Genomic DNA, 19,664 nt, shown 5'->3' with positions numbered 1-19,664 from the left:
ATTTGTTTACAAAGAACAGTGCTGCCCATTCTTACAGGTCAAATTAGAAGTAGATGATCCCTCTCACCAAGTGCTGTCTGACAGCCTTTTCCAGGCTTTTTCATGAACCGTATGTCTCAACCTGTATAAAGGATATTTGTCTTAAGCACTGAGTTTTTCCTAATGGATGGCCAGTTTTCCCACTGACTTTAACAGAGCCCTTTTCTACTGGAGACCCTCAAACTGAACAGTCTTGCCTTAATTCTAGATAGGCTGAGTCAAACCAGCTGGGTTCTAGCAGACAGCTTCGCAACAAGTGTTAATTTAATTATCATGGCATGACAAAAATCTAAAAGTTACCTTCAGAGAGATAAAAGCAAGCTCTGACAAGCCACATGTTGTTAAGTATGGCTAAATATGTATAAACCCACAGGAAAGATTACTGAAGTTATTACAGAATAATAATATCCATTTTGTAACAAGGAATACTCAAATAAAAAATTAAAAACAAATTAAAAATATATTGGACAAACCTTTTCGTGATGAACCTAGTCATTACACAATGTATCAATGTATTTTTGCAAAATAAAAGAATGCCTTCTTTATTTGCTGAATGTTACTGGATATCTGGTTTTTATTTGTGTACTTAGTCATGTCTTTAATTATATGGACATTCTTTAAAAAAACAGAATAAAGACAAGAAAAAATGAACAATGTATCTGCTATACATGTATTTTATTCTCAAAAGCTGTTTCTTTCAGTGTCCAATACAAAGCAAAGATGGAGCACAGAGAGAAGTCTTTATTGTAAACAACACAGCACCGGATATAAGAATAAAGCATAAACTGAACTACGGAAATAAAATCTGAATGTTGTAGAAGAGAAGTTTGGGGGACCTTTTCCAGTGTCATTCAGTTCTCAAGAAAAACAGTGATCAACCAGAGCTATTATGTAATACTAGAATTACATCTCCAAAAGAGGTATAGTCAGTTTTCTGCATCTCCAAGTATCATAAATGTACTAAATACTCTCTCTAGAAAGCATAACAGGAATGCAGTATTTAATGAAACATAAGGAATATAGTAGTATCCTCATTCTCAGCATTATCCACAACTGGGAAAACATTCTGGGAAATGCATATGCTTAAGTGCAAACATAGTTTAAAGGGAATAAAGCAACAACTAAAGGGTGGAGATAAAGTTCTGCATTAGCAACATCAAAGTAAAGAGCAGTGTCTCAGATATGTTTTAAGATGTCACATGGAAATATCAATTTAGATTTTTAATTAACTAACATTTAATGAATATAAAAAAGCAAAGAGCAACAAAAATGTTCATCAGAGCAGCAAAGGTTTTACTTGGTAAAAAGGCCCATTACAAATGTAAAATTAGTACCATCTACTTCAGAAAGTCTGTTTTATCATTTTAAGTTTGGTAACAGAAATAAATGTAAATCAAGCTTAGCTTATGTTTTGCTGATGTATTCATTTAAAAGACAATCTTGACCATCTGACTTAGCCTCTAAAGTACAAAAAATTAGTAAAATATCAGACATCTATATTCATGTAAAGATTAAATGTATTGAAGACATGTTTCATTCTTTTTGAACTTTTACCTGGGGCAAAAAAGCTAATTGTTATGGAACCTCACTAATGCTTTCATGTATGTTTTGAATCCACAGGTATTAAACCATGTGCTGTAAGAAAGCAGCTGAGCACATCCACAGCTCTCTCCCACATTATACAGTAACAGCCTAAATAGTGAGGATGGTCCAGAAGTATATTTGGTAGTGAATATTTTGCTATGCTTTGGAGTGATGCCTTGGAATGTATGTGAGCATATGGGAATGTGTTAGTTCATGGCCCACCTTGATAGAAAATAACTGCTCATTTCTACAGAAGTTCTAGATCTTTATTTGAAGAGATAATTCACTGTAACTTCAAATGCAGACAGCCCTAGGAATATGTCAAATGTTTCTAACATTTGGTATACAAACTAATAAAATCACAGCATATATTTACAGCTTTACTTTTCTTGGAATAATATTCACAATATGGAACAAAATTTGCATATGTCTATTGTTGCTTACTGCCTATTGAAAATAAAGCTTCAAAACTGCAGGAAGAAACTATGTGTTTTTTCAGATGAGATTCTGGCTCTTATTTTTTCCTTTGATCCCTTTTCAGTTCGTCTGAAAAGTACATCATGAAAAGAACAATACTAATGAACTTCACCTTTTGAGAAGTATCTTTTTCTCTTGGTTGATACAGTTGACTATGGGCAAGAAGGTTGTGAAAAACTGTCCTTAATGTGTGAGGTTCTGTAGAAAGCAACCAAAAAAACCCGTGTAGGCACCCTGACTCTAAAAAGCCAATATGTTATTAAAAGAAGACAAACAAAAATGTACAAAAAGTAACAAATGTTACAGGAGTACAGATTTCGCTAGTTACATTCCTTCACATTAAACTAATCCTTTTTGCCTTCCTAAGTTTCCCTAAAGCCTCCTAAAATAGCTACCTTTGATGCTGCTAACACACATATCTCACAAATGTGCTAAAGATTAATTGTAACTGAACCAAGCCAATAATATGACACTAACCAAAGGGATGGACAGCATGTCTCCAGCTGCCCCAGCACCCCCTACAGAAGGGGAGTACTTTCCACAGTCCCTGGCTGCTGCTATAGGCTGTTTGGGGTTGAAGGAGGTCATGTCAGCCATACCATTGCTTAGCTGGTTGAGATATAAACAGAAGCTTTTGCAGTAAATGTGTGTGCATTTGTGTGTACACTACAAAGCAATGGACACTTAAGGAACAATAATGTAGAAAAAAAATGAACCTTTAACAAGATGGCATATCGCTATATGTTGGAAAACAGAAAGAATGGCCATTAACTTGTCAAGCACCTTGCAACTTCCTCCCACAAGTCTATTTTTGTGTTCAATTTGCCACATATCAAACTCCATCAGTAAGGAGGTAGACATACTAAGGGCTACTGGGCAGCAGTACCCCTGTGCAAGAGCTCTGTAGGATGTTGAAGTATTAACTGTAAAAAAACAACCCACCACCAGCACCAAACAAAACAAACAAATAAACCACCAGAAAAAAAGGTCTTTTTTATATGCTGTAACATATTGTAACAAGCTTATATGACCCTTGCAGTACATGACCTACATTGTCAGGAGGTGCAGCACTTGGTTGCATTATTCCACTACTTCATGTCACAATTTAGAAAGAAAAACAAAGAAAGATTTTAGCACTATTTATACAGTTCTGGTGAGGATGGCCCCACAGTTCCTGTGGGAGATGCATGAAGGAAGAATTTTGTAGCATGGTGTCCTACAGTTACAGCATTTGAGAGTTTTAGTTTGAAAGTGAAGAGGGAAAGGTAGGAGGAAAGAGAGAGGCTGTTTCTGTTGGCAGCAGAACAAATAAGCCTTAGTTTCTTACCATTTTCCTCCTTCTTTCATTTGCTGTAATTTAATAAAGGGCAAGCACCATTTTCCACAGTGGGGGCATTTATTACCCTGTCTTTCCCTTAGGAAGTCTTATGTATTTAAATAGCGATTAAAGTAACTGTGAACCTTCGCCATCAGAATGTCATTAATCAGACGTCTGTCTTTGACCTCACTGTCCATTTTTATTAATTCTGTAAGACCATAATATCTTTTTTATCATTGTTTTTCTGCAACATCTGATTCATGCTTGCTAGTGCTTTTAAAAGTTACAGAAGAGAGAGGACATATGAGCCTTTTTACTATAAAATCTTATTTTTCCTCATTAAATAAGAAATAGTGGAGAGATTTTTGAGAAAATATTGTTCTCTGTCATATAAAGATTTAATAATAACTGTAGTGCCTTCCGCCACCACAGTATAGAAGATTGGAAACAAATCCTAATAGAAATATATGCTACCAAGTACTCAAGTACTGCAACTATCCTCAACTCCAGTGGTCCTCAGTTATCAAATGGCATTAAACAGGAATCGCTAAGTAGTTACGATAACATCCTGACATTGTATCTTGGCTTTTCTGTTGATAATGTTGCATTTCTTCCGCCAATGGTTAATTAACAACTTAGCTCTTTCATCTCTTTCTTTCTACTGTGAGGAAAAATGTGTGAATGATGGGGAGGAAATTATCTCCCAATCTCCTCTCTGCTGGAGGCAACAGGGAGAGGATTGACTTCTATAGCTTTTTCTTCACAGCATGCTAACTGCATCACAAGATTCACATGCTTGTCAGCCTGACCATGTGTGCTTCATGACCACATTGCCAATGTCAGCAAGAGGCAAGACTCAATTGGCACTCGCTGTGGTGATGACAAGTAATACAGGTGTCTGATCTGTGTACAGAAATTCACACACTATCATTTTACTCTTATATTTGTAGAGACGGATTTAATTTGGTTGCTCATGCTCATCATCATAGAAGGAATCTGTTCAAGTCCACAAATGTCACTTCATCAAAGTCACATGCTGCAGGTATGGATCTTTTCCTTTGTAATTATTAGGACCAAGGTCTGCTTTTCAGAAGGGAAATCAGTTTTATAGAGTTTGTGTTTCACGACTTTGTTCATTTTCTTGCTAGAAGACAACAGCAGAAACCACGCACCTTGCTTAAGGGACAGAGAAAATGGAGATGCAAAAGCTTGTCCTTTATAATAGTGTAACAACTAAAAAGGAGCATATGAGCATGCATATATAGATCAGGTACAAGATCTATACAAAAACAGAGACCTCAACAATAGGTGGGACCACTTAAGGATATAAATTTAAGATGAACAAGCACTGGCTTAGAACTTTTCCATGAAGAAAAATAAAATTAAGACATTTTTATGAGGAGCTTGCTTAGTCCTTTAATGACAGTATGCTCATACAAGAGTATGTCTTGTATGGTAATGGTCTTGAAGACCCTGCTCAGTGTATACTGACAAAGGAGACTGCAGATTAGACAGGTGCAAGAAAATTCTATCTGGTGCGGTGGTTCTACTAGTTTATGCCTGCTGTGCTTTCAGGAAACCTAAAAAACCCATGGTGCCCCTCAGATGAAGCTTTGTTTTGATGTGTGTCAACCAGATAAGAAATAATTTAACTATATGGTAATAGTGAGAGAATGCATATTCAACAACACTTACAACATTTACAATCTTGAATGAGAACACTTTAGAAAGGATTCCTGGTTTGGGATAGAATTGCAGATAACCATTATGAGAATATTTACATTTATGCATTTAAACTGCACAGCAAAAACACAGGCTGAATTATGAAGTTCCATGGAGTACTTTTGTGCTTCCAGTTACACTAAAATGATGTATATTATGAACTGTGGCAATGGCTTTGTATTTGATGTGCAACTTATCGATGTCTTGCAAGCTAAAAACTCCCATCTATTTGCCATTGTTTAAATTCTTTGATGCCCAGGAAGTGCACACGTAACTTGATGAAAGCACATGATAATTTAATTTTCTGAATCATAGTGACAATACAAATAATCAGCATTTTTTTTTCTTCTTGGCATGTTTTATTAGATACAAATAACACAGCAAGACCATTCAGTTATTAATGTGAAAATTATGTATTACATAGAATTAGAGGCAATCTTGGAATTTAACTTTGGTTTAAAATCAAGTTCTTTATTAGGATTTAAAGTACGTTTAAACTGTTACTTCAGCTACATAAACACTAAACTAGAAGGTAAATATTTGAAAACTGCTTTATAGTTAGAAAATCAAGTGATATTAGTTTCTGGTTTTAGAAACCATAAACAATCTGCCACTATCATTTACTTAATCGTATAGCACTAGTCTTCCACAGGGTGAGTTGTGGCATTTACTGAATCTTCTTCAAATTTAGGATAAAGTGACTGGTGGATCTAGAATGATAATGAATTAGTGGTTTTGAAGTTCTTACCACCTAGCAGGAAGAACCTTTCTTGTTAATTTCATCATGAAAGAGTTGTTAGGGATATGCCTAAAAAAAGTTTCTTAGATGAGAAAATAAAGCTTTATTCCAGAACCAATTTCATAGTTAAGCTGAGGCAGCAAATCTCTGGCTAGATAATATATTTGCAGAACTATTCTCTTTCCCTGTTTTTTAAGACATCCTGCTTTATTTTTATGTCTTTTATTTCTACCAGTGCTAATGCTAACCAATACATTAATTGATATTTAAGGGTTAGCCTTTCCACCTTCACCTAATTTCAAAAGAGTGGTAATTAAAGTCTACTGAATCACAGCTCAGACAGGGTGGGAAGTCAGGCCTTTAACTTACCTAAGTTGTCACTAATTCTAACAGAGTCAGTCTTGCTGTTTACCTCATTCCTGAATTTACACCACCTGTCTTGTGCCACAGCATTAAAGGTCACCATGGTGCATGGTCAGTGCAATCAGGCAACCAATGAAGCTGATACTTAAGGAAACAAAAAATAACTTGTTTTGAGCCAGCTGGGTTCCTGAATCCAACTGTCTCTGCAGAAATACTTCTGCTGGCATAAGCAAGAGAACATAAGTTTATATTGGCTTAAGCTGAATATTAAATGCCACCTTTAATTGTAAAGCAGTTTAACTGGCAAATAAAGATAAATTTACTTCCAGTTCTAACCCAGGGATGCAGTGATCTGAATTTGAGTCTATCTGGATAGCATGTAACAGTCAAACATGCAAGACTGAAATTCATTACTGGGTTCTGGATTTGTGTGGTTACTCCTGACTAATGAAAAGCTATCAATAATTCTATTCTGTTGTATCCTGCCTCTGCAGAGCTAAGATACATTCTAGACAGCTTAAGCCTTTTGGGACAACTTTTGCAGAGTCAAAGAAGAAAACAATGTGAATTTTGAATTCAAACTGTCATAATGGATTAACAGAGCATTATATATTTCTGGAGTTGGATTATTTCTTTGAAAGAAATACAATATATTGTAAAGCATCCAGAATAAGTTACAGAAAGTTGAATATCATTGAATTGTTCTGATCACACAGGATTTCTGCACTTATGGAGTTTAGAAATCATCTGCCTAACTATTCAAAAAGTATAGAACTTAGTGAAGCTTAGTGAAACTAGATAATCTATCTAAAAACAGCTTGAGTTCTGGAATGGAATTAATTCATCGAAACATACTTGAAAAGCTACAGAATTCTGGTAGAAAAATAGAAACAGATTATTTCTTTTCTCACCTAGCAGTTGAGAGGGCAGTTCCTAACCTTGACCCTAGACCAAGTGTCTGAAAAGATATGTACAATATTTTTCTGAAAGTATCCAACTTGCAATAAAAAGAGGAAAATCTGACAAATCTTAAGAAAACTTTTTATAGAGTTTTAGAGCAGAAAACTGCTTTTAGAGTGATCTGTCAGTAAAAGTAAATTTCTGAAGTTTTATTACTGCTACCTGTTCTCAGGGACTAGATAAATCTTTAACAGAATTGGGGGCACGGAGAAGTTACTTTTAATTTGCTGAATGAAATAAGTTATTAAACTCTTTCTATTAAAAAAATAGCTGAACAATAATAACAAGTCAAGTCAGAGCCTTAAGTAGCATCTACAAGTCTATGCAGAGCCTTATGCTGCCTTACTTAGGCTCCTTTTAGTATGCAATTCAATAAACACCCATCAAAATATTAGTCTTCCTCCAAAGGAGGAAAAAAAAAAAAAGAAAACCTTTGAGCCAGATTTGGCTACAGATGGCATAGAGCTGTGACCGGAGCAATTTTCAATTGTTTGATTACTCCTGGTTTCAGCTGGGGTGCAGTTAAGTTCCTTCTCGGCAGCGGGTGCAGCTGTGCTGTGGCTGTGCTGTGCGAGCAATGCTGACAGCACACGGGTGGGTTTGGCTGTGCCCGGGTGGTGTCTATCCTCAGTCAGGGACTTCTCAGTGTCTCAGGCCCGGCCAGCGAGAGGGCTGGGGGGGCACGGGGAGCTGGGAGGGGACACAGCCGGGACAGCTGGCCTGGGCTGCCTGAAGGGATATTCCATACCATGGGACGTCACGCTGAGTATATAAACTGGGGGAAGAAGGAGGAAGGGGGGGACATGTGGCACTATGGCGTTTGTCTTCCCAAGTAACCGTTACGCGTGATGGAGCCCGGCTGTCCTGGGGATGGCTGAGCACCTGCCTGCCCATGGGAAGCGGTGAATTAATTCCCCATTCTGCTTTTCTTGTGTGTGTGGCTTTTGCTTTACTTACTAAATTGTTCTTATCTAAGCCCTCGAGTTTTACATTTCTTTCCAATTCTCCTCCCCAGCCCTCTGGGTGAGGGGGAGTGAACAAGTGACTGCCTGGGGCTTGGTTGCCGGCCGGGGTTAAACCATGACAACTGCCAAGTTCTGCAAAATGCCTGTTCAATCCTTGTAAATGAATAGAAGTTCATAGATTCCATAATCTTCTCTTCTTGGTTTCTTTTTTATAATGGAAGGCTTTGATGTGATTCAAAACCTAGACAAGTTAAGCAGAGGTCCTGTCACTCTTGGACTATTTTCTAACTAAAACACTACTTTACATTTAACATCAGTTCAGGAATAGATTTGTTTTTAGCCTTGTGAAATAACATTACTATTCAGTTACAGAAAGAATTTCACATGTATCTAGAAATGTATAAATATATATTTGTAAATGTTAGCAAAGGTAAGATACAGTCAGTGAAAGAATGTATACTGCAATAGCTATGTGGCAATTGGAAAGCTGTGCATTCAAATACAGTTTATCATTACAACTACTTTTTTTTAATGTTGATAATGGCAAGTGTGGCAGAAGTAAGATACTTTAGGGAATATCAACAAGTTGAAAAATAAATTCTTAAATAGATAAGAACATTATCAGTAGCTTTTAAAGAATAATTATTTTTTTATTGTTTTGTGGGCTTTTTCTGCATTACAGTCAGCCTGGACCTGTCTTTGCTCAGTAAGACTAAATGTCACAGGTATGTTACATTCCTCAGTGAATTATTTTAAATGTCATCATGTAATCACAGAACGGTTGGGGCTGGAAGGGACCTCTGGAGACCATCTAGCCCAAGCCCCTGCTAAAAGAGGTTCACCCAGAGCAGGATGCAAAGGACCATGTCCAGGCAGATTTACAATGTCTCCAGAGATGGAGATTCCACAACCTCTCTGGGCAGCCTGTTCCAGGGCTCTGGCACCCTCAAGATAAAGTTTTTCCTCACATTCAGAAGGAACTTCTTGTGTTGCAGTTTGTGCCCGTTGCCCCTTGTCCTGTCGCTGGGCTCCACTGAAAAGAGCCTGGCCCCGTCCCCCTGACGCCCACCCTTAAGGTGTTTGTGTGCATTGGTAAGATCCCCTCTCAGTCTGCTCTGCTCCAGGCCAAACAGCCCCAGCTCCCTCAGCCTCTCCGCATCAGGGAGATGCTCCAGTCCCCTCATCACCTTCGTAGCCCTCCGCTGGGCCCTCTCCAGTAGTTCCCTGTCTCTCCTGAACTGGGGAGCCCAGCACTGGGCACAGCACTCCAGATGTGCCCCACCAGGGCAGAGCAGAGGGGGAGGATCACCTCCCTCGGCCTGCTGGCCACGCTTCTCCTGATGCCCCCCAGGATCCCACCGGCCTTCGTGGCCACCAGGGCACACTGCTGGCCCACGGGCACCTTGCTGCCCACCAGCACTCCCAGGTCCTTCTCCGCAGAGCTGCCTTCCAGCAGGTCACCCCAGCCTGTGCTGGTGCCTGGGGCTGTCCCTCCCCAGGTGAAGGACCCTGCACTTGCCTTTGTTGAGCTCCGTGAGGTCCCTCTGCCCCAGCTCTCCTGACCAGGTCTCCCTGAATGGCAGCGCAGCCTCTGGTGCATCAGCCGCTCCTCCCGGTTCTGCACCATCAGCAACGTGCTGAGGGGACACCCTGCCCCTTCACCCAGGTCACTGGTGAACAAGCTGAACAGGACTGGGCCCAGCACTGACCCCTGGGGAGCACCGTGAGCCACAGGCCTCCAGCCAGGCTCTGCAGCGCTGATCACAACCCTCTGAGCTCTGCCACCAGCCAGTTCTCAGTCCACCCCCCATCCACTCACCTGACCCACACTGCCTGAGCTCACCTGTGAGGGAGTCACGGGAGACAGTGTCAAAAGCCTTGCTGAGGTCACGGTAAACAATATATACTTCTCTCCCCTCATCTAGGGGACAGCCAGTCATTCCATCACTCAAGGCTGTTAGGTTGGTCAGCCATGGTTTTCTTTTGGTGAATCCATGTTGACTGCTCCTAATAACCTTCTTTTCCTCCACTGACCTGTGGTTTCCTGGGTGCTCCCTCTTGCCCTTTGTGAAGAATGGAGTGACATTGGCTTTCGTCTAGTCCTCAGACACCTCTCCTGTCCTGCGGGACCTTTCAAAGATGAGGGAGAGCGGCTCAGCAATAACACCTGCCAGCTCCCTTCGGCACTTGGGGGTGCATCCCACCAAGGCCCCTCGATTTGTGGGTATCAGGTTTGCTTAAGTGACCTCTAACATGATCCTCAACCAAGGGAAAATCTTCCTTTCTCCAGACTTCCTTTCCTGCCTCCAGGGCCTGGGAAACCAGAGGGCTGGCCTGGGCAATGAAGGCTGAAGGAAAGAAGGCACTCAGTAACTCCACCTTCTGTGTGTCCTTCCTCACCAGGGCACCCACCCCATTCAGCAGCAGGCCCACATTTTCCCCAGTCATCCTTTTCCTACTGATGTACTTGAAGAAGCCCTTCTTGTCCTTGACATCCCTCACCAGATTTAATTCTGAATAGACCTTAGCCTTCCTCGTTGCCTCCCTACATGTTCTGACAACATCCTTGTATTCCTCCTAAGTGGCCTGTCCCTATTTCCACAATTCATAAACTCCTTTCTTCTGGTTTGTTTTTTTTTTTGCCAGAAGCAAATTGCTCATCCATGCAGGCCTCCTGCCCACCTTGCTTGATTTCATACTCATAGGGATGCACAAATCTTGAGCCTGGAGGAAGAGATACTTGAATATTAGCCAGTTTTCTTGGACCACCGTACTTTCTAGACCCCTGACCCAAGCAGGTCCTGGAAGAGACCAAAGTTAGCTCTCCTGAAGTCCACAGCTGCAGTCCTACTTATTGCCCTGCTTCCTTCACGCAGGATCCTGAACTCCACCCTCTCATGGTCACTGCAGCCAAGGCTGCCCCCAGCCTTCACATCCCCAACCAGTCCTTCTGTGTTTGTGAGTACAAGGTCCAGGAGCACACCTTGCCTTCTTGGTTTCTCCACCATCTGCACCACAAAGTTATCATCAATGCCCTGCTGGAACCTCCTGGGCTGTGTGTTCCCAGCTCTGCTGTCTTTCCAGCAGGTATCAGGGTGGCTGAAGTCCCCCATGAGAACCAGGGCCTGCGACTGTGAGGCTGCCTGCAACTGTCTGTAGAAGGGCTCATCAAGCTCCTCTCCCTGATCAGGTGGCCTGCAGCAAACACCCACAACGGTGTCCCCCGTGCTGGCCTGCCCCTTAATGCTTTACCCATAAGCTCTCGACTCGCTCTGCATCCACCCCCAGGCAGAGCTCGATACATTCCAGCTGCTCCCTCACATGAGGAGCAATTCCACCACCTCGCCCCGCTGGCCTGTCTTTCCTAAAAGGTACATAGCCACCCATGGCAGAGTTCCAGTCGTGCGAGCTGCCCCAGCGTGTCCCTGTAATTGCAACGAGATCATGGCCCTGCGACCACACACAGATCTCTGGTTCTTCCAGTTTATTCCCCAGGCTGTGTGCGCTGGGGTACAGGCAGTGCAGAGAGGTAATCCAGCACGCGGCTTTCCCAGGAGGGATGCAAGAAGATCCAGCATAGCCATGCCCACGCTTGAGGTGTCTGGCCTTCTGGTACTAATTTTAGGAGCTGGGGAACATATATCTTACAGCTTGCTTATGATTAAAATAAAACAAACAAAAGCAAACTATTTACCCATGACAGCTGGCACACTTGCTCAAGGTCTCAGCAGAATTAAAGGTTACGGAATCCAAATGATATTTCCCACTCTTACCATTGCACTGGTCATTACTGCAGTGATTTATCAATGACACTTTAATTCTTTTAGCACAATCTGTCTGTATGCATACAGTTCTTTAAATAATTCTCATGCATTTACCAGTTAATATAAAACTGGTCCTCAAACATAAGATAAGAGCTTTGTTAGTATATTTACGTTTATGCAATGCCTAAGCAGACAAAGAACGATATCTCAGTTTAAACATTTCTCCCTCAGCGAGGCAACAATACAGCTATTCCTGCAGAAGAAGCTTTGCTGGTCCAATGTTTTAATCCTGCTTCACAGGGCAAAGTGTAGTTGAAAGCCTGGCTGTCAATTCCCAGCACAGCTTTGTGGGAACAATGCCGGCTCCACCTCGCTTTTATGCTGTTATATTCTTCAGCAAAAATATTCTGTTTCCTTAAAACATTGTTATCCACATATCCTATTGGCAATACTGTGGGTTTTTTCTTCGTATGGGAGGTGGGGAAGCCCAGAGGTACAGCAGGACAGAGTCTACGCCAACTAAAGAGAAATTGAATGCACCAGATTTACCAAGATAAGCCTGAATATTCCTATTGAGATATGCTTTTTTAGGTATTCATCACTGACATGTTAAATTGGAGCGCTGGTACCTTTCTATTAGTAATAATGGACAATGGTCTGATCTGAACTGAGCGATGTCCTTAAAATGGAGCCCATGGGAGAGAATGTTAAAGCTGTAAATGCAAATGATGTTGAGAGCAAGAGTTAAACGCTTGGAAACATCTCTGGATACAGTAAAAAAGGAATTGGAATAGATGTGATGCAGAAGTGGCTGCTTCATGAATATAGACAGCTTATTTTCTCCAAAATCCTTTCTCCACCTTCTACTCAAAATGATAGCTGTATGTACTTTCTTGTTTGAACTTGGACATTTATTTTCATTATAACATGGTACTTGATAGCAGTCAAAAATGAGACATGTTTTGCAGACATGTTTGCTAAGTAGTTAAGGTTACACTGTAAAACTGAGTAGGAAGGACTGATCTTTAGTACTTAAAGAGATCTTGCATCTTGCAGCGCAAAAGACTTAAGTGTCAAGAGTGCTCTATTGATCAAACTATCAGCAGGCTTACAGCACAGCAGCCACTTGACAATAGAGAAAAAAATTACTTCTGTCCAGGTAATGTAAAACCCTTCAGCGGGTTTTCATTCTTCCTAGAAGTATACCTATAGTCTTGCTCTGGCAGAAGATAATAAGAACTGCTATGAATAAACTTACTGTCATTCGCAATTATGCTCTGTGCGGACTATTAAACAGCAGACAGCATGCTGGCAGAAGCCAGTCTCCTACATCCTGATAACCTGACTAAACTGTGTAAGAATTAAAGGCTGGCCATTAAACCTAAATGACTGACAGGTATCCATGCTAGTTCCACCACGTGTTAATCAGTGTGCCATTTTGCGCCAGGACATAAATGCAGCAGCTCGTTTGCTGGGGCTCTCTTTGGAGTCCCAGTTGCCCAGCTGTGACTGCTGCACAGATCCGCTTTCAGCTTTTCTCGTGTGTTCCCCACAGTCTGTCCCAGGACCTGCCTTGCAGTACTACACTAGTACGGTTACTGGCAGTTGAACTGGGTGCTGGGCATGCTCCTGCCTTGCCTTGGCTTTGGCTTTTACTTCTTGGCCTTGGTCTTTTGTGATTACAGTCCTTACTTCTAGTCCTTGTATTTGTCCTGGTCAGAGCAATTGCTGTGACAGTCCATGCTTGCTTATGATCTTTTAACATCTACTGCATACGCTGATAATCTTGCATATTAATACTCCCACTTTTTAAGTAATATTTTCTAGATAATTCTAGTTCAAGTAAAAAATGAAAGTATTTTCTTTGTTCTGAGACATGTAGCTGTCAAATTTTCCAAAGCAGTTATTCCTTTTCATATTGCATAATTTCATGTTCTGTGAAACCATCATTTTAAATCTTACCTTGTCCATGTAGCAAAATATTGGCATACCTCAGATTGTTTGACACCCACAAGGAAACTGAACACCTTACCATCAGCCTTGGAGCTAGAATGTCCTCTGGGCCTCACAAGTGTTATAAAATGCAACCATGCTGCAACGGCAGGACTATCCTAAGCATAAGGCATTTTTAGCCTTCCTTCATCTTCCAAAGATACAGGCCACAACCTATGCTGGGTCAGGTGATAGTTAAATGTTACTCTGAAAATGATGGTTGTCTTTCCTGATGCTGTCATTCTGCAAACAGAAAAGTACCTCTCACCCTCTCAATATATATGAGATAATTTCACTGATCAATACAGCATTCATGTTACTAGCAGCAAGACATGTTAAGAAAGATAAATGGCAGTAAAAAGAATGGAAACAGACAGATTTCTTGGAATTTTGCCCAAGTACTCTGGCATATTTTGTGGAGCTATGCTATACATTATACCAAGCCTAAAATATAGAGAAAGAACAACGCACAGGATACTGCATCACATGCTCTTCTATGAGACACAAGGAGGCCCTAGCCCAAAGCTATATATATTTTGCTATAGTCTTTTTCTACCAGGGCTACATGAATCTGGGAAAGGCAGCCAGCTTTGATTACACTCTATTAGAAGAACTCTTCTGGCTTCATTCTGTCTGCTGGTAAAACCTCCTAGACAGTAGACAAGCATTTCTTAGGCTGAAGTGCATGATCCAAGCAGCCCTGGAAAACGAACCTCTCTGGGAAAAAGAACGTAATTCTTCAATATTCTTGCCATTTTTCACCAGCATTAAAAATCTGTTGACAGAAGGGAAAAGATGAGACTATTAGAATATTGATACATTTCCTCCATATTTTCATGTGCTTTGCAACTTTCATTCTGGTAGTATGACAGCTAAATCATGCTATCTGATGAACCTAAACAGGTTGTGAGTTTATCTTAATAAAAATACTTCTGTTAAAAGCAAACCTATTTATCTAATTACTCAATGCCTAAAGAAGTTTCCAAGGAGGAATGCATTAACATAACTATCTTTCTAAAAAGTTGCTGTTTTGAATCAGCAAAAGTGTCATTTGAGGAAATTGATATAGTAAGAAAGTATGTACTCGTATTTAAGGTTTGGAGAGGCTGTAGAAACACAGGACTGTATCACATTTATGTTCAAAGACTAAGCAGAATCCAGTATGCCTGTACCTCCACTGCAGCAGAATAATTCGCTATTGATACTAGACTTCGGTGCCTCTGAATTCTGAAAACAAAGCTGTGCTTCAAAAAGTCAGCAGAAATGGCAATGTCTTGCAATTCAAGCTTTTGGATGTTATCCAACGCATTCACTTTACAACATGATAAATATTATCTTAGCGTACTGCATTGACCTGTGTTACTTTTGTATTTTTCGTAGCTCGTGCTTAATGAATTGCCTTTATCTCGCCCATCTGTTTTCTTTTTTTGTTCAGTTATCAAGTGCCATTTACCATGAGCGCAGATAATAAAGTAAGGCCCATTCAGTACTCTCTAAACAAGCTGGACTTCCACAGAGATGTGAAAGAGAGGTGTAACCTTTCATCAGATTTCATAGGTCTGAACTAAATAATACATGTGTTTGAGTAGCTGTTAGGCTCAACATAGAAAACTGCTACTCGCCTCCTGTTTTGATCATGTCCACTGAATAATGAAATGAAAACAAGAAAGGATTTAGCTATGGTTTTCTTTAAAATACATTCTTGCTAACAATACTTTTAGTATGGCTTATGCTGAATGTATTTTCTTCACACTGAATTTATTATGGGTAACATAAATTAGTACTTATTATATGAATGTAAACAGTGCTATGATTTTTTTCTTGTTTTTATGAATGGTACTATCATTTTGTCTAATACCTCATGCATTTATGGAATAAAGCACTCGTTTTTTGAAAAAAATGACATCACATATTAAATCTAAACACTCATGATTTAGAAATAATCTAGAACATCAGACTGGATACTAAAAGTATAAATTTCTTTAATTTTACTACAGTAAGCCTCTTGTGTATACCATTACTGGCAATGCTGGCTGTAGTAATTTGGTCATCTTGAGTCACTCAGACCATTCCAAGGGTTCTTTTCCACAGCAGTCCTAAGAGGACATGATCAGCAACTTGCTCATGCAGATCCCCTACAGAAATTAGCATAACAAAAGATAAAAGAAAATGTTTTGATTTTTTTTTCCCCTCTTAGAAGTCAGTTCTGTCAAATTATCTTCATCACCACATGTTTTTTCCAGGGTCTGGTTCAAAATCCAAACAAGAGCATGGGAATTTTTCAGAGGAAATTTTTTCAGACCTGTATTCCATTTGTTGCCTAATTCTCTTCTCTCTTTATCTGTGCCCTATTTTAGCACTAAAGAAGCTACGAGTTATATAGGCCAAGACAGATGTCTATCATGTATCTAATAAGAGTTTCAGTTCTGTTGGGCCTATTCTTTCCTAATAGGAAAAACAAGTACTGTTTAAAGCTAGTGGAAGAATGATGGAACAGCGCTTATTGAACAGTAAGAGATACATACAATTAGGATAGATCCGATTAGGTGTGCATGAATGGTGATGCTTGACACTTTCTTTTCACTATCAGGGGATTAATCTAGTTTCTGTGGGGTATAGCAAAAGCAATAGTTGTTATACCTATAGTTGTCATAAATGTTTTAAGGCTATGAAGTGTAGAGAAGACAACAAAATACACTTAAACCTTTATTAAACCCTAACCTTACCAAAACATCAATATATCCTAGAAGTTATTAAAAATTGATTAGGCTTACGATCTGAATCTCTCATATATGAGGCTTCCTATTCAGTGGAGGAAAAAACAGTGTGCAGGAAGGAAGGTGCCTTGGAGAGACAGAATGCCTATTTCTCCCTCTTCCCTGGAGGCTTGGTGCCTCTCCATCCAGAACCTGTGCTCAGATTTAACCTTCATTTTATTTATGCTTTGTGCTTACTTTCCCCCCATTTATATGCAGATCTCGTTCTAAAACTGTGAATTTCAGATTATTTTAAAATAGCCTTAGTTAATCCACTCTGTATTTTCATAAATGCAATAGCAATCTAAAGTATGCTGACATAATGTATTAAGTCTGAGGCTTTTGTATTACTAGCCTTCAGTTTATTCATAGAGCTGGTTTATATCTCTTGATATCATCCCATATCAGATTTGGTTTATCTTGCCTTTTCCCCTGGACATGTCCAGTACTTTTAGGAATATTTCCAAGAAGGTGAATGCCGTAGTCTACGGTAATAAACTTTTTTTTTTTTTCTGGCATTGATTTGGCATATTTCTAGTAATCTTTCTAAATAATTCACTGGCATAGTTCAGCAACTTCCAGGGAACATTTCCTTTCAATATTCCTGATGAGACCATACTATTTTTGCATTTTTGATCTACACTGTCTTCTGTCCCCCACATTCCGTCATTTCACACCAGGCAGGCTGTGCTTCAGCAGCTTGGTATTTACAGTCCACTGCAAAGCAGTCATTTTCTCAAAGACAGATATGTCAACAGCTGTGGACTATGGAAGCACATGGGAAGATAAGTCCTTTGTGTTCCTGAGAAGCTGGGCCAGGGTCAAGGCTATTCAGGTCTGTCTAATTCCCCATTTACTGGGCAGTTTCCAGATGAGTGGGACTGGTAGAGTTTCAGGGCATGCATAGACATACTAAAGAAAATCAAGAGGGCCTACGTCAACGTCCAGGGTCAGGACTGCACACCCATTTCAGCTCAGTGTCAATATCTGCATTGAGCCGTGCCAAACTAAATCCTTAGACAAAGGTACTGCGGAGTCTCCCAAATGATGAGAAAGATCTGGAAATCAAAGGACTGCACCTTAGGAGTCTCTTCTACTCCAAGGTACTATCTTCCACTGAGATCACATCAGCAATGGATGGAGGAACTGTTGCTGCCCATCATTGTTAGTACCCCCAGACCCAGAGGTGAATTCCAGTGCAGGGGCTCCTCTGATCAATGAGAACTGGGTCTTCAGAAATGAGAGTCTGAGAGCTCCTCTGCTCCTTGCCTCCCACAGCAACTGCAGGAGGCAGAAGCACCAGCTGCTGAGAGTTACCTTCTTAGCTGCCGGCTAGACCACACTGCAGGGTCCTGCCACCGCATCTCACCTAGTGCAGTCAAAGAAAACAGAACCACACATACTTGTCTGCCAAACAAGAATGACTCTGGCAAGCATTTTTATATGGCGATGTATGTGCGCACATACTAAATCTTCAGTCCTCCTCTGCTCTGCACCCTCCCAGTAGACAACATGGTAGCAGTCTTGGAAAGTGATACTGGATAGCACAAGATCCTTCACTCACATGTATTTCTGAAAACAACACAGAGCTGATAGGTTAAAAAATAAAAGGATTGATCTGATTTATATGGCACATGGACATGTATTCAGTGCAGTAGTTTTCTCTTCACTGTGGCCCCCTTTCACTGCTCAAGCCATTTTTCTTAGCCCAGGCTCAAGGGTACTATATACAAAACCAGCAGCCTTCTCCTCAGCCCAAAGCTGCTTATCACATCCCCAACATCTTCCCCATCTTCCAGACAACCCTATCCATGCCTGATGGCCCAGCATGCCAGTAAGGGAGCGTCCATGCCTGACCCAGTACTGTAGAACAATGTGGTCACCATGTAGCTCCTTAGCCATGACAGGGCCTGGATGCATGAGAAGTAGACACACACATCCCAGGAAGGACTTCTTCCAGTATCTACATTTAAGGCTTTCCTTGGATCCTAGTCTTCTAGTAGAACATGTTCATGGCAGCTAACATGGCACCCCACAACTCAGGTGAGGTGTGTTGGTATATTTTTGCAGTCTCACAGGTAGGGCAACAACAGGAACAGCATACAGTGACTGGAGCAACCCAGCCACAGCTGGGTTAATGTACCCCACCATACCTCTTACTCCTGGATCTACATGGGCAGCAGCATGGCAGGTTGCTGCCTACCCACTGTGAATCTGCATGATGCTGAGCAACGGCCATGTGCTGTGTGATAGCTTCAGGCAAGCTGGATGATGCAAAGGGCAGCTAATAAGCTAGCATACTCAGGTTTTTCTAAAAAACATATTCTGCTTTGCAGCCGTCCTTTAGCAGCACCAGCCAGATGATTGAGTCACTACAATACAAAACAGGCTCAGCAATGAGCACTGGGAGCCTCTCATGGCTCCACTCATTCTCTTCCTAGCCCCCTTGCCCACGCCTCTCTGCCTCTCTTCCTACAGTCTTGGCAGCAGCCTGTACGCAAGAGGCACATGTCGATCAGAAAGCATGGCCCAGAATAGCTCCTCTGCTGGGAAATACTGAGATTTTTTTGGACCATCCCATCCTTACACTGACCTTACTAGAGTCAGTGCTGCTGCGTGCTTCTGAGGGATGCGATACAACTGGGCTTCTGCTATCAAGCACGGTGAGTGTAAGAAGACCAGCCTGAGTGTCCATCCAAAGCTGGTCATTCTTTGCTATTGAAGTTTTATCATTTGTAATTCAATATTTAGATTATTTTTATGCCATTTTCATTTATTTTCTGCTTTAAATTAGCATATTTTTTAACATTTGTCTATGAAAGAAAATAAAATAAAAAGGTCAAATATTTATTTAAATTTTATGGTAACATAACTTTTAAGGAAGTATAAAAATGAAAATGAGTAACCTCAATATGACCATCCGCTGAAATTGAACTTTTTATTTCACCAGCCAATTAAGTTGTTGTTTTTCAGATTAGAGATGGA

The 19,664-nt window shown here is 40.7% G+C and overlaps 1 long non-coding RNA gene across 1 annotated transcript; it reads right to left on the bottom strand.

The window, feature by feature from the left end:
- Window positions 1-4,348: 4,348 nt before the first annotated feature.
- On the bottom strand, window positions 4,349-15,719 carry LOC129734667 (uncharacterized). The gene is made up of 2 exons (XR_008730154.1): window positions 11,862-15,719; window positions 4,349-4,590 (listed from the first exon to the last, which is right to left on the bottom strand). It is a non-coding gene; the product is annotated as an uncharacterized LOC129734667 (long non-coding RNA).
- Window positions 15,720-19,664: the final 3,945 nt, after the last annotated feature.

Source organism: Falco cherrug, chromosome Z (assembly GCF_023634085.1).
Source record: "Falco cherrug isolate bFalChe1 chromosome Z, bFalChe1.pri, whole genome shotgun sequence".
Classification (NCBI taxonomy): Eukaryota; Metazoa; Chordata; class Aves; order Falconiformes; family Falconidae; genus Falco; species Falco cherrug.
Note: the sequence above shows the minus strand (reverse complement) of the source record. Positions and strands in the feature narration are given on the sequence as shown.